Below are 13,682 nucleotides of genomic sequence, written 5' to 3'. Positions count from 1 at the left end.
AGAGAAAAAAAAAAACAATTTTGGCTGGAATTAATGCAGCATGAGCTTTTCACAACAATGATATTTCTGAGAATATCTGCATTCATTTGCCCGTTTAAATCTAGAAAAGAAACTGTTCCACAGGATTAGTACTGGTGCCAGTTTCTAAACTGCAAATGAAAATATAGAAAGACAATTTTTACAAATACCTTTCCCACTCACAGAATGTATGTTACAATTTAGATCGAATAACCACAAAATGTCAGAAAAAGCAGTAAGCTGGCACTGAAGAAGCATATGAAAAGCAAGACATCTATGAAAAATACAAACAAATATAGATTTATGTTTCTAACCTTAAGCATTCCATCTAGGCTATAAGAAATATATATGATCTGATATAAAGTCTCAACCGACTGTTAAGACTGTATGAGGATGCTTAAGGTATGGACTGAATTTCTGGCTCTGTTTCCCTCTCCCCATGTGACCTTTGGCAGATCACTTGTGTGTCAGTTTCTTCTCAACAAAGTAGGAATCATGTTTCTGCACTGTGCAAAGGTTATATCAGGTAAATCCAGTAACATCCGTGCCTGAGAATCCACAGCAGTAAGGAGCAAATGAATTAGACATGTATCAGAGAAAAGAGAGGTTGCAAAAATCTGTGTTTCTGTGACAGGAAAAAAATGTTCTTCAAAAAAAGAAAAAGTTTGTGATATTTTTTGCCGTTGACATTTAGGTTTGCTGGATCTTTGAATGTCTTCAAGTTCCAGAAGGTTAGCTTCAGCCTGATAAAGTAGTAGGTGCTACATGAGAGAAGGCACTTGCTCTGCACCCTTGCTCCATTATTGCACAGTTATGTGCAAGACAACTTGGACACACAGTCATTAAAAGTCAAACCATTGCTTCTATACAGATTTTGATCTACTCACAGAGGTGGTGAGACCACACTGAATGGACTTACAATTAATTATTCCTCTTCAGTGAGGTATCTGTATGGTGCAGATGCTTCTGTGTGAATCTGTAGATTCATAGGTACATTTTTTTAAAGAAGCTGGTGGATAAAATGATAACGGAAAATTCATGTTTATGTGAATGGATTGGAGCCAGATGGTGAAATATTGTAAACTGCAAAGTTCATAAGGTCAGAAAGGCATATGGTTGAAAGGCCAAAATGTTACATTAGGCCAGAAAGTCAATGCAATAAAAAATACACAGGAGTACTTCTGCTACTTTGCAAAAGGGATAAGAGGGCAATAACTGTCCATCACTGAGTTAAAAACTCAAATACCTTCTGCTTTCTGCACTTATAGGTCCCATCTTACAATTAGCTTTAGTCAATAGCACTGATTTAGTTAGTGGGATTTACTGACCAGGACAACTCCTACTTAAGAAAGGAGATGGCAAAACGTTTCCTATTTTGGCTAAAGATTTAAATCCCCCTGCTGACATATATTAATCTCAGTTTTCCCTCTTATCAGGAGGTTTTACCAACAACTTTTTAGTCATTTGTCTATCAAACATCTGGTTCCTCAAGGTAGTACCCATAAACCACATTAGTGGAATGGCACCACGGCAGGTGATTCTACATTAAGAATTTAGTAATATAGTCACAGTTCAATGTTTTCAAAGAATCAGATTTAAAGAGTACAGGGGGCTAGAGAGAATCCACTTGTTTTTCAGAGACTCTTGCCTACCAGGTTCCTTTTCTGTGTGTAATTCCAAATGCAAAAGCACTTACTATACTAGAGCATAGCAACTCTACCATCACATCACTAATTGAGGAACATGAACAAGAATATAAATATTTCATGTTTGCAACTAAGAACCTGAAAAATCTTTAGGATGCCAACACCTGTGGTGATTCCAAAACAAAGATTATTTTTTCATCATTGTACTATTTAAAGCAGATACTGTGAATCAAACCAGTGGTGGGTGGGGTGTATATATATATATATATATGTATGTAGAGTAAAATAAAAATAAATAATAACAATAAAAAGAATTATTGGAAATCTGGAGAACAGAATATAATTATTCACTGGAAAATATACAGAATGCAAATATTGCCCTATTTTTAGCAAAAACATTTTAACTGTTGTGGGATCTGTCCTTACAGTGCCTTTCTTAATAAGAGAAACAAGGGAAATGTCTGGAAAACATTCTTTAGGTCAATCTGTGGAAAACATAGGCATATAGTTAAGAATGTCTCTATAAAAATGATATCAAAGTCAAATGTTGATAGAGACCAATAGCAGAACTTATCAAAACTGGTTTTGTAACAAACAGATCTTCATTAAAACAAACAATATCTACAGAAATCTATACTGAAAGTGTTCTAGCTTGATCTATAACTGTCTCTGCAAAATGAGCCTGTGAAGAATTAACATATGACTATATAACTATCAAGCAAGTTACATGTATGTTCTAAAAAACAGGTGCTTTGGGTTTTTTAAATTCTATCTGTTGTGTCTGAATATACTGACATCCCCTACCTGAACTACAACATATCCAGAATTATTATGTAAACCAAACTATATGGTTCCAGTCTATTCTGTGCACCATTATGCTAACAGATGTTTCTGCTCATATTTTAACAGTGTGCTAATAGCTAATTCTGAAGACTGGCAGCAGTCATTACAGGGAAAAATAGCTCAAATATTTTTAGAAGTCTTTTGGGATATGACCAGTGTTTATTTCAAGGAGGATAGTATTAATCCATAGCAGGAATCTTTATTTACACTGCGAGTAAAAGCAAAAGAATGCTCCAACCTTTATGTTTTTCATATTTGAACACTTAAATCTAATTTGCACACTATGTCTAATGAACTTTATAGTTGCAAAGGAACACTTCAGCTATGTTTTCTGCTTTTATTTCCATTTGATTTATGTTTATTTGTCAGTGATGCTAGATATCCAGCTGGTAGTTTCATTGCTTATTGATTTCTGCTATTATTGGGTTTTGCATACATCCAGAAAGTCAGAATTCACAGTCTACATATTTTCACTAACTGTACAATTAGAACTGTACACAGGGACATTTTTCATCGAAGAGAAATACCAAAGAGTTAGGGCCAGATCCTGCATATGCCTAGCCCTCCTGGACTGATGGTGCTAAAAGGTGGAATTATCAAGGTGGAATTACACAGAATCACAGATATGAAGCTGAAATCCTGGCAGTGCTGCATGAGTGCCCTTGGAATAAAATTCCACAGATTTCTTAATGCTGTCCTATGTGACAATCTAGGCAATATAAAATACTATTTCTGTGCTCCACTCTCCACCATAGAAGGCTTGGATGAGTGATCTAGCTTTACAATGCAGGAGCTGTAATGTTATCACAGAAACTTTTTGTGCTTTTATTTGTAGAGAATTGTCAAGCATCTTTTCTGTTTCCTATAGTTGTGAAACGAAATTTCCTAGGTCTAAAAATGTATTCCGTGCATAACCGCAGCAGTGGTATGCCTGTCGAGTTCTTTCATTAAAATTGAATACTTTCAAAGGAGCTCATGTTATTTTTTTCAGTGACCAGCACAAAAGACACCAGATTTTGAAGCTGGAGAAGATTAATTTGCCATTTTTTAGGGCCTAACTAGAAAATGAAAACTCTCAGAAAACTTCATATGTGAGGAACATGAGTTTTAGGGTATTGATAATAAAGACTTGAAGAGTGGGATTGTGCACATACTTAAGTTTACAGTTTTTGAGCAAGCTAGACAAGCAATTTATCATTTCTGAGTTGTTGCCTGTTGATGCCAGGAAACACTCACAAAAGTAAGTGCAGCAAGATACTTCCTTTATTGGTAATATCCTTTCGCTGTATAAAGTAAAAAGCGTAAGAAAAAGTCATATAGAAAAAGGTGAAAAACATAGCATAGTAAGTACAATTTAAATGCACTTTAAATACATTTTAAATGCACTTTAAGGAAATACACTACAAATTTATACTTCATTCTTCAAATACCTGAAAAAAATAAGACTGGGAAACTAAAATACCTAATTTAAACAGATACGTTGATACAACACCAGATGAATCAGGAATTTATTAAAAGGAAATCAACCTTTGAATCACTACATCTCTGTCAGTAATCTAAAGTGGATCAAGTCTTGATCTAAAGTGTTGCTTCGCCATTGTCCATATTGCTAACATTCTCCATGGCAAGGCAGTGACCTTTAGTGTCAAGCACTCTCCAGACATTTTATTTATTGATATATATCTGACCTGTGATACCAGGGTATGAAACAAAGAACTGACACTTGTTCTAGTTTTTCTATGACATATGTCACATACACTAGTAAAGACACTCCTTATTGGCCTTTTATTTCAAAACTAAGCCAAACAGATTATCCCTTGACATTTGCTAAGTGGAAATTCACCACTTTACTTTCCATAATAGCAAAGTGGAGAGATGCCACCCTTCTCCCACACTCTAGTCGCCAGAGTGTGTTGGCCATGCCCAAAGGGAACACCTGCAGTTTTTTGTAATTAAGAGTAGTTCAACATAAAATGAATGGCAGAGCTTCTTGAAGAAGCTATTTCAGAGACTGAGAGTGGATGTAAAAAATTGTTTATTTGTGGAGATAGCTTGCGATTAAAAATTTGTCTAAGCTACAATAAGACTATATTTATTCAATGACAGAATTGTTCATAGCCACTTTATTCCAGTTCCTGAGCCTCAGCTTTTCACTGAGACATAAACAAAACCTAAAGCAATAATTTTGTTTATTTTTTAATACAAATCTTGGTTTCAGAGAATTCAGTAGCAGTTAACTCCTAGAATGCAATTACTTATCATTAAAATTAACCTTCAAGTACACCAATAAGCACAGAAACAAAAGAAAAATGTCTCTTGGTAAAAGAGAAAGTCAAGGAGTCTACCTAGTTATGAGAACATCTGAATCTTCAGCATAAAATACAGAACTACCTCACAAAGAATTGGATTAGTACTCTGTGGCAATTTTGCATCTTTTTCTTGAAGTCTGAGAAGAATAATATTCCTTAAAATAAGAAAGATTCAACTGACTTATTTTTCTGTGTCATCAAATAATTTTTTTTTTTAAATATAAATTCATGCAAACTTTTATTCCCAGGAGGGAAGCTGGAAAATAACAGAAAAGTAATATATTCGCTCTGAACTGGGGAGTCTCAGAAAGTCAGTGTACACAGAGCCAAGCTGAGAGAACAGAAGCTGATTGCACGACTCCCCTGAAGATGATATTGAAATTGATGTTACATACTGACTGGAGGAGGACAGCTGGAAAAGAAGTGTATCAGCTTGAAAATTAAGCTTGTTACAAATGGGTAAGAGATTTGTTTCATCAGTTGGTTTATTAGCAACTTTAGAAAACATTCCTTTACTTTGTCATTTTTTTCTTCCATGTTTTTCACTCTATCTTCTTTTCATTAACTGGAGCTCCCCCTCAAGGAATACAGTGGGGAACTAGTTTTGCAATAACAGACAGATTTCTCATTTTGACTAAAACAATCTTTATATTCTTATCTACATATTCTGAGGGATTTTCTTCAGGGCATTCATTAACTTATCACTAATATTTAGTTTGCTAAGCAATTTAATGTAGAAGCAGGGCAATTCTTATATAAAGAAAACTAAACAAGAAAAGATTAGAACACTGATTCAAGTGACTATAGGGATTTAAGTATGATTTTACTCAAACTACAAATGTTGCTCTGAAAGTAATGCCTACTAATTATTTTCATGGAAACCACCAGAGACACAAAGAGCACAATAACACTATTCTCATTTACAAAACACTCTTTTTCAACATAGTCACTACCATTAGCTATGTATTTTTTGTCAATAATGAAGAAAAGCCTGCCTGTGACATTTGTAGAATTCTGCACTAGTGGAGGTGACCCACTGTTGTCATTGCTGAAATGCACCACCCAGAACCTCACTGTGTCCATGTCCACTGTTTGGTCTCCAAAAATATTCAGCAAGCATTGATGAATGTTGATGGTGCCAATTATTCCCCATGGAGGATTTCAATTCATACACTCTTCCATGTCAGACAACATTTTGTCGACTGCCCCCCTACTGCCATCTGTCACAGGGCAACAAAATGTAATGGAATGTTGGTGGGAAGGTTCGACTACTACTACCATAGCACCAACATCACCTATGATATTGTAGATCAATTTATAAAATTGGAGGCATTACTTTTAGTACAGACATTGTAAAATTCTTGTACCATAAAAAAGCTCATACCCACACTCTGCTCCAGTACAAAAGGCCTATATTTGGGTTCCTCACACTTCAGCAAATCCTAAATGACACCTGCTAGGTGGGTCACTGCACTGAACTGTAGCAAAACATCACTCCAGTAGCCTCCCTGTTCTCTGTCCACTGAGTCAGTATACGGAAAAAATGATGAAGAAGAACATTTCCACTAGGAAAAATTGAAAGCAACAGAAAGCTGGTACCATACTATGGGAGAGCCATAGGCTATAGTGGAAATATCCACTATCTTTAGCCAAAACTTTGAAATGAACGCATCTCAAGTCACAAGTCATAAATCTTACAGACTTAAGTTGCAATCCCTTTCTTCTGTCTTGACTTCTCTGATATTTTGTGGTGTAGATAGAAAAATAATTCAAATCCTATCAAAACAACACACAACATTATAAATCAAACAAATCACATCACATACCTTTTCATGATAGTGGAAGTATATGAATCATATATGATAAATGTTAGTCACCTGGCCGAATTCATGATTGCAGCATCAATATCAAAAACAACAGTGTGATGGGAACCAAACAGGAAGAGCATAGGAAGGGAAGAATGAATATCCAGTAACAGCTACTGGTGTCTTTAGCGCTAAACAGATTAGTATGGGGGAGAAAATCATCAGGAATAGGACTTAGCTTCCTTCTCAGTGCCTCTAGTGTCTCAAGAATGCCCTCATTTTGATGCGTCTTAAGTCACAAACCACTGACCAGCCACATACCTGTATCAAGACTTTACAGGAGGGAAGATGTAATACCTCTTAAGATTTGAACAAGAATAGCCTCTATAATAGTTTTGGTGGCATTAGAGCTTTATCTACATGCAATGACACTTTTTCAAAGTACAGTCTTTCAGGTTCTTCAGAGACCTGGTCCTACCCTTAGCCCCCTGTGGTACAGCTCAGTATGGAATGATCAGATGTTCCAAAATGTATTTAACAACATTTCTTTCAGAACATGAATGAGGTCATGAAACTGAATTCGACACAGTATCTATAACTTTTTTTAATGTTCTTCAGCAGATAGAAAGCAAAACACCACATGCTATCAGCCCCACTACAAACCCTTTTAACTCTTCAGCTCCCCTCTGTTTTTATTGCACAATAATTAGACTTCTTATTGTACATACCCTCACTATTTTGCTGTAGCCTAAAGCAGACACTGGACATACAGTCAAATCACTGAGAGAGATAAGTGTTGGCCTCCTACACTGACTGCTAAATACTGAATCTCTGCTGTAGGTTTTTGTCCCTTCTGTTTTCTCAACAGCCAGAGTGAATGTTCAGTCACTCAAGAGCTGGATTCCCCTAGATCTGATAGCTAATTTTTCTAAATTGCTTGGCTGTTCTATAGCTATTTCTATATATTCTATAATTTAAAGCAACTGGGAAGACTGTAAGTATGATGCAAGTGTAGAGCTCTGCAGAGACAGAGAAGTTGCTTTTTTATAGTTTAAAAAGTCTTGAGTAGCCAGTGTTTGAAAATGAAATAAGCTGCAGTTAAATGGGCAGAATGGCTCTAATTGACTTAATTACGTCAAATTTAGAAAATTATTGTTCAGCTGCTACAGACAAAGCTATTGCTCTATCTTGCTACAATAAGCTATTTAGAATTCAAAGTAATTAGTTATATTTCCCAACTCCTTCAATAATTGATGCTTAATATGACTGTTCACTGAAATGAAGGTCTCAGTCTGTTTTTCAGCTTTTCTTTCAGTTACTTCTTTTCTACCACTACCCAGCATGATTCTTTCCAGTTCTTCAGCAGTTCTTCCTTGCAGTGGTATGGATGGACCCTTAGGCTTCCAGCTGAAATTCAAATAACCTTTGATGGGACAGCAGAAGATATATTTCTCCAAAGCTTGATAGACCTTTTTTGCCCACCCACACCCTTACGAGAGTTGCTCTGCTTTCCTCAAGCCTCTGGTTGTCCCACTGTTTCAACCTACACAAGTAAGCATAGCTGGAGGGAATGCTCAGCAGTCAGACAAGTTTCTACTTCAAGCCACATGAAGCCATTCTTCATACTTTGCAAACAGTGCAATTACAGTAGGATGTTTTTTAATGTAAATGAGTTCCCTGAACTAAAGGGATCTGCATCCTCCCTTAAGACAGTAAAAATATCCTATATACAGCAACATTATGTAGATATGTTTTATACAGAATATGTGCTCTATTTCTTCTTTCTGTCTTATTTTTAACTAACTAAAATCTTTCAATCAGCTATAACATTATTCACATAGATAAGCCATGAAGAGCCCTTGCAAATAGTTCAGTTATGTTATTATATTTGCATATATCCATTCTCCTAATTACTGCCTCTTCTGTTTGATTTGTCACAAACAATGTACAACTAAGAAAATGCAAACTTGTAACACCCACTCTGCATCACAAATTTCTGCCCATGTGAGGAGGAGAAATTCTGTGCCCTGTGCACTAGTAAACTGGCTTTGATGTTTGCAAAGTCTTTAATATTTCAGGCTGGCCAGAGAAGAAAGGAAAAATGCAGAAGTGTGGTTGTTTTTGCTGCTGCTACACCCAAACGAAGTGAGAACTTCTCATTTGTCTCTTGTAATCAGAGATGCCTTCTTGAGTCTCAGGTACATTAAGAAAGAATGTGTGCATGGGGCGGCCCCATGGTGTAGTTATCCTAATTTTTCAAGACTCTTTAGATGTCTCCTGCTGAATTAGATTCATAAAGGAAGAATTAATCCTCTTGAACCAGGAAACAAATCAGTGGGGATGTTCTGTGTTACTTCCATTGCCTTTATGTTATAGTCTGCAAATTCTACCTCTTCAAATATATATGATTTGTTTAATTCCCTCAGCAATCAATGGTAGTTTGGGGAGCAAGCACAACGAATGTGGAAGACCCTGATGACAGGAAAAAGAACATTCTCTGTATTAATCAAGTATTTAGAATCCACATCTGAGTGCTTTTTATCTCCTCTATAAAAGATTATCTAGACTTCAGAATAAAACTGAGAAACAATTTACAGCCTTGCTCTCTAATATGCCTTAAGCTTCCAATGGTGTATTATTAAAATTAAGAAGCACAAGGAAAAAGTTCCACTATATAGCAACAAAGTTCACTTTAACTCCAGAACATATGTTCCAACATTACCTATATTTCCATATTGTTAACTACAATACTGGCATCAACATGATTTGTTGAATAAATAGATTAATTAATCTAAGTGAGACATGGTACACATCTCCATTATCCTCCGCTCTGTGCACAAAAAAGAGCAATCATTATGTGCACTTGTATTTTGTCAGTAAAATATGCTTGCTTGATATTGCAGACATTTGCATTTTATATACTTCAGTTACCATCTGCTAATGGCAATTTAATCATTCAATAAATAACACTAAAGAGAGCAACATTAATGAAGACTGGAGAATTTTTTAGTATAATGAATAATTTTTGGTTTATTTCTGAGAACCGCAACTGCAGCCAGCAATAAAAAGGATAATCCATTTAGACTAGAACACAATAATGAAAGCTGTTGTTGTGGGTCTGGCATAGTGGATGGCCAAAGGGGATTGTAAATTCCCAGACTGATGACTTTCTACTTTGATAAGAAATAATGTGCAAATCATTATGTCATAGACAGATGGGACTGCTCTAAATTGTTGTGATTGCATAGAAGAAGTTCCAGGAGGCTCTCACAGCTTAGACAACTTTAGTATCTACCGCAACATAAGAGGAACCTGAGAATGAAAGAACTCTTGAAAATGGCAGGCTTCAAATCCCACCTTAACAAAGAATACCTCTTAGGAAGACCACTTTAGGGCCTGCTGAATAGCTCTCAGCTTGACTCACACAGAAGTTTCATAAGAATCATAAAATCATAGAATCATAGAATCGCAAGGTTGGAAACGACCTTCAAGATCATCTAGTCCAACCGTCTTCTCATTACTGTTGCTACCACAAACTACTAAACCACATCTGGTAGCTCCTCATCCAGACACCTCTTGAACACTGCCAGGGACGGCAACTCCACCACCTCCCTGGGCAGCCATTCCAGTGCCTGACCACTCTGAGAGAAAAAGCTTTTCCTTATGTCTAATCTAAACCTCGTCTGGTACAACTTGTGGCCATTTCCTCAGGTCCTGTTTGTGGCCTGGGAGAAGAGGCCAAACCCCTCCTCATCACAACCTCCCTTCAGGAAGTTGTACAGTGCAATGAGGTCTCCCCTGAGCCTCCTCCAGACTGAACAATCCCAGCTCCCTCAGCCGCTCCTCATAAGACTTGTGCTCCAGACCCCTCACCAGTTTCGTTGCCCTTCTCTGGACACGCTCCAGGGCCTCAATGTTTTTTTTGTAGTGAGGAGCCCAAAACTGAACACAGCACTTGAGGTGCAGCCTCACCAGAGCTGAGTAGAGGGGGATGATCACCTCCCTGCTCCTGCTGGCCACACTATTCCTAATGCAGGCCAGGATGCCGTTGGCCCCCTTGGACACTTGGGTACACTGTCGGCTCATGTTCAGCCAAGCATCGACCAACACCTCCAGGTCCCTCTCCTCTTCACAATCATCCAGCCATTCAGCATCAAGCCTGTTGCACTGCATGGGGTTGTTGTGGCCAAAGTACAGGACCCAGCACTTGGCCTTGTTGAACCTCATCTCATTCACCTCAGCCCAGCAATCCAGCTTATCTAGATCCCTCTGAAGGGCCTCCCTACCCCAAGCAGATTGACACTACCTCCCAACGTGGTGACATCTGCAAACTTGCTGAAGGTGCACTCAATCCCTTCATCTAGGTGATCAGTAAAGATATTAAACAAGAGGGGCCCGGTACTGACCTCTGTGGGACACCACTTGAAACGGGTCGCCAGCTGGACTTCACTCCATTCACCACTACCTATTGGGCACAGCCCTCTAGCCAGTTCCTTACCCAAAGAAGAGTATACCTGTCCAGGCCATCGGCAGCCAGTTTCCCCAGAAGAAACTGTGTCAAAGGCTTTGCTGAAGTCTAGGAAGACTACATCAACAACCTTTCCCTCATCTACCAGGCTGCTCACCCAATTGTAGAAGTAGATGAGGCTGATCAAGCACGACCTGCCTTTCACGAACCTGTGCTGACTGGGCCTGATCCCCTGGACACCATGCACATGCCATGTGATCTCACCCAAGATGATTTGCTCCATAACTTTCCCTGGTACCGAGGTCAGGCTGACAGACCAACAGATCCACAGATCCTCCTTACGCTCCTTCTTGCAGATGAAAGTCACATCAGCAAGCTTTCAATCCTCTAGGACCTCTCCAGATAACCAGGAGCACTGGTAGATGGCCAAGAGTGACTTGGTAATCACCCCTGCCAGCTCTCTCAGCACTCTAAGATGAAACCTGTCCAGTCCCATGGACCTGTGACAGTCCAGATGGAGGAGGAGCTCTCTTACCATCTCCACCTGAATCACCAGGTATTCTGCGTAGCATTCCAGACCCAGATCAGGGCGTAAAGTGCCCTGAGGATAATAGGCCCTGATCTGCCTATTAAGGGCAGATGTAAAGGTGGTGTTGAGGACCTCAGCCTTCTCCTTATTGTCAGTGTTCACATTCCCTGCTGCATCAAGTAAAGGATAGAAATTCTCCCTGGTTCATCTCTTACCATTGATATATTTATAAAAAGATTTCTTATTTTCTTTTACTACAGTGGTCAATCTGAGTTCAAGTTGGGCTTTTGCCCTTCTAACTTTCTCCCTGCATACCTTAACAACTTCCTTGTAATCTCCCCAAGCAGCCTGTCCCTTCTTCCAGAGGACATAGACTCTTTTTCTTCCAGAGTCTCAACAATAGTTCTCGGCTCATCCACACCGGCCTTCCTCCCCTACAACTTACCTTATGGCATTCAGGGACAGCCTGTTCTTGTGCCTTTAAGATTTCCATCTTGAGGAGCATCCAGGCTTCTTGGACTCCTTTAACCTTAAGGAGCAACTCCCAAGGGACTTGTGCTACAAGAGTCCTGAAAGTGTACTGAAAGCATTTTCTTTCAGTATTTTCTTAATAAACGTATGGTGAAATATACTTACAGAGATTTTAACATTTTATTTTATTTAGAATTGTTAAGTTTGGAATTGACCTTTTAGTTCATCTGTCCAACCATCAGCCGATCACCACCATTCCCACTAAACCATGTCCCTCAGAGCCACATAGGTTTCTTGTATACCTGCAGGAATGGCGACTTCAGCACCCCCTGAGCAGTCTGTTCCAATGTCTTATCATCCCTCAGAGAACAAATTTTCCTAATATCCAAACTGAACCTCCCCTGGAACAACTTAAAGCCATTCTCACTAGTCCTATTGCAGTTACCTGGGAGAAGAGGCCAATAACGCATTGTTCCAAACTTCTTTCAGGGAGCTGTAGAGAGCTACAATGTCTCCCCTGAGCCCCCTCTTATCCCGATCTACCAGTCTCAGTTCCCTCAGCCACTCTCGGTAAGGCTTGTGCTCCCAAACTTCCTCAGCTCCATTGCCCTTATTTTGGACATGCTCCAGGGCTTTTGTCTAACTGAGCTTTGGAGACCTTCAAGGATGGAGATTATGTCAACTCTGGAGGAAACATATTCATGAACTTAACCACTCCCACTGTGAAAAATATTTTTCTGATTGAAATCTCTCTTACTTCCTTCTCCTCTCCCTAATGTATCAGCATTTCTCTAAAACTTTTTTTTTTTTTCTATCTGGTATGGAATTAAAAAAAAAAAAAAAAAATTAAACAGTCTCCTCCTAGCTTCAGAGATTGCCCCCTAATTATGATATTGCCATGCAGTGAGAGCAGCCATCGGTCTTTTTCTACACTTCAGGTGAATTTTCCAAAAAAGGAAGATTTTGCTCCTGTGAATACTAAATGCAGTGAAGAGGTCCTTCCTTTTGTTGAGGTGGAAGCATTGCTGTACCTGCGTGTCTGGATTATCTAGAACTATAGATAACAAGATGACAAGATAACAAGATAGCAAGATAACAAGAACTATATATAACAAGATGAACTATAACAGTACTAGTAAATACATAATCAGTGATTTATTCTCAGTTGAGAGTGACTGATTACTGTGAAATGATTAATTCCAAAGTTTATAGACTGAGGAATGTATGCAGGTACAGGAATATGAAACATTAGCAAAGCTTTTCTGTAAATGTCCTTTTGTATAATTCCACCCCAAGAACCCATGGTTGAAGTAAGTACACAGTACTTTAAAAAGCCTTTGGCCCTGTTCAGTGTGACCAGGATTGCTATTCCCACAACAGGAAAATCTTGTGTATGCCAGTCTGATCTGCTTTATCTTGCCTGTAATTTTTTACTGCATATAAGCTTTTATGGGCAAAAAATTCTCTGTTACCTCTTCTCATTTACCCAAGAACTCTTTTTTGCTTTTTAGTCAAAGACCTGATAAGTAATTGCTTGTCAGTTATTCCACACACACCCCCCCCTCCCCCTCGATTGATATCACCCTATTGTAA

Source organism: Lagopus muta, chromosome 2, assembly GCF_023343835.1.
Source record: "Lagopus muta isolate bLagMut1 chromosome 2, bLagMut1 primary, whole genome shotgun sequence".
Classification (NCBI taxonomy): domain Eukaryota; kingdom Metazoa; phylum Chordata; class Aves; order Galliformes; family Phasianidae; genus Lagopus; species Lagopus muta.
The sequence above is the reverse complement of the archived record's forward strand: the minus strand, read 5'-3'. Positions refer to the sequence as shown.